The sequence below is a fragment of the Pelobates fuscus genome, chromosome 5 (assembly GCF_036172605.1).
Source record: "Pelobates fuscus isolate aPelFus1 chromosome 5, aPelFus1.pri, whole genome shotgun sequence".
Lineage (NCBI taxonomy): Eukaryota > Metazoa > Chordata > Amphibia > Anura > Pelobatidae > Pelobates > Pelobates fuscus.
Window position 1 is genome coordinate 21109892 of NC_086321.1, and position 3117 is coordinate 21113008.

General features: G+C 45.0%; 1 protein-coding gene across 4 annotated transcripts in view; it reads right to left on the minus strand.

The window, feature by feature from the left end:
• Nucleotides 1-1304, minus strand: part of FER (FER tyrosine kinase) — a 185746-nt gene extending 184442 nt beyond the window's left edge. For all 4 annotated transcript variants that reach the window (XM_063453639.1, XM_063453640.1, XM_063453641.1 and 1 more), the window contains exon 1: nt 1232-1304. The gene's annotated coding sequence lies outside the window, so the exon portion shown is untranslated. The remainder of the gene's footprint in view (nt 1-1231) is intronic.
• Nucleotides 1305-3117: the final 1813 nt, after the last annotated feature.

The following is a 3117-nucleotide window of genomic DNA, read 5'->3' on the forward strand; positions in this document are numbered from 1 at the left end:
AGTCTATGTACACACTGTATATATATATATAACACACAGTCTATGTACACACTGTATATATATATATAACACACAGTCTATGTACACACTGTATATATATATATAACACACAGTCTATGTACACACTGTATATATATATATAACACACAGTCTATGTACACACTGTATATATATATATAACACACAGTCTATGTACACACTGTATATATATATATATATAACACACAGTCTATGTACACACTGTATATATATAACACACAGTCTATGTACACACTGTATATATATATATATAACACACAGTCTATGTACACACTGTATATATATATAACACACAGTCTATGTACACACTGTATATATATAAACACACAGTCTATGTACACACTGTATATATATATAACACACAGTCTATGTACACACTGTATATATATAACACACAGTCTATGTACACACTGTATATATATAACACACAGTCTATGTACACACTGTATATATATATATAACACACAGTCTATGTACACACTGTATATATATATATATATAACACACAGTCTATGTACACACTGTATATATATATAACACACAGTCTATGTACACACTGTATATATATATAACACACAGTCTATGTACACACTGTATATATATATATATATATATATATATATATAACACACAGTCTATGTACACACTGTATATATATTTAACACACAGTCTATGTACACACTGTATATATATATATAACACACAGTCTATGTACACACTGTATATATATAACACACAGTCTATGTACACACTGTATATATATATATAACACACAGTCTATGTACACACTGTATATATATAACACACAGTCTATGTACACACTGTATATATATATATATAACACACAGTCTATGTACACACTGTATATATATATAACACACAGTCTATGTACACACTGTATATATATATAACACACAGTCTATGTACACACTGTATATATATAACACACAGTCTATGTACACACTGTATATATATAACACACAGTCTATGTACACACTGTATATATATAACACACAGTCTATGTACACACTGTATATATATATAACACACAGTCTATGTACACACTGTATATATATAACACACACAGTCTATGTTTCTATCAGTTTCCGGTCAGGGTGTATATGGGCCACCGGTGCAGCCCCCACCCCTCCCCCTGTCTCCCACCCGGTGTCCCCCGCCCCGCTCTCGGTACCTGCCACCGGAAGTCACCGCACCGCCCCGCGCCTCCCGCAGCACCGCCAGCAGGGGATCCGTCACGCCGCGCGTCACCGGACTGTACGTCATCAAACGCATCCAATCACAGACCGGGTCTGGGGAGGAGCCTTCACAAACCTTAGCCAATCAGCGGGGCCGGAGGAATTCGTTCACTACTCAAAGCTGAGACACTGAGAGTCACGTGACTGGTCAGACAGCGAGTAAACAGAACATGAGAGACAGAGAGACAGAGAGACAGAGAGACAGAGAGACAGAGAGACAGAGAGACAGAGAGACAGAGAGACAGAGAGACAGAGAGACAGAGAGACAGCAGCCAGGACCAGGACACATAGAAACACACACTATTGGGAGAGCAGCCAGGACCAGGACACACAGAAACACACACTACTGGGAGAGCAGCCTGGACCAGGAGACACATAGAAACACACACTACTGGGAGAGCAGCCTGGACCAGGAGACACATAGAAACACACACTACTGGGAGAGCAGCCTGGACCAGGAGACACATAGAAACACACACTACTGGGAGAGCAGCCTGGACCAGGAGACACATAGAAACACACACTACTGGGAGAGCAGCCTGGACCAGGAGACACAGAAACACACACTACTGGGAGAGCAGCCTGGACCAGGAGACACATAGAAACACACACTACTGGGAGAGCAGCCTGGACCAGGAGACACATAGAAACACACACTACTGGGAGAGCAGCCTGGACCAGGAGACACAGAAACACACACTACTGGGAGAGCAGCCAGGACCATGAGACACAGAAACACACACTACTGGGAGAGCAGCCTGGACCAGGAGACATAGAAACACACACTACTGGGAGAGCAGCCAGGACCATGAGACATAGAAACACACACTACTGGGAGAGCAGCCAGGACCAGGACACACAGAAACACACACTACTGGGAGAGCAGCCTGGACCAGGAGACACATAGAAACACACACTACTGGGAGAGCAGCCTGGACCAGGAGACACATAGAAACACACACTACTGGGAGAGCAGCCTGGACCAGGAGACACAGAAACACACACTACTGGGAGAGCAGCCTGGACCAGGAGACACATAGAAACACACACTACTGGGAGAGCAGCCTGGACCAGGAGACACATAGAAACACACACTACTGGGAGAGCAGCCTGGACCAGGAGACACAGAAACACACACTACTGGGAGAGCAGCCAGGACCATGAGACACAGAAACACACACTACTGGGAGAGCAGCCTGGACCAGGAGACATAGAAACACACACTACTGGGAGAGCAGCCAGGACCATGAGACATAGAAACACACACTACTGGGAGAGCAGCCAGGACCAGGAGACATAGAAACACACACTACTGTGAGAGCAGCCTGGACCAGGACACATAGAAACACACACTACTGGGAGAGCAGCCAGGACCAGGAGACACAGAAACACACACTACTGGGAGAGCAGCCAGGACCAGGAGACACAGAAACACACACTACTGGGAGAGCAGCCAGGACCAGGAGACACAGAAACACACACTACTGGGAGAGCAGCCAGGACCATGAGACATAGAAACACACACTACTGGGAGAGCAGCCTGGACCAGGACACATCGAAACACACACTATTGTGAGAGCAGCCTGGACCAGGACACATAGAAACACACACTACTGGGAGAGCAGCCTGGACCAGGACACATAGAAACACACACTACTGGGAGAGCAGCCTGGACCAGGAGATATAGAAGCACACACTACTAGGAGAGCAGCCAGGACCAGGAGACATATAAACTCACACTACTGGGAGAGCAGCCAGGACCAGGACACATAGAAACACACACTACTGGGAGAGCAGCCAGGACCAGGACACATAGAAACAC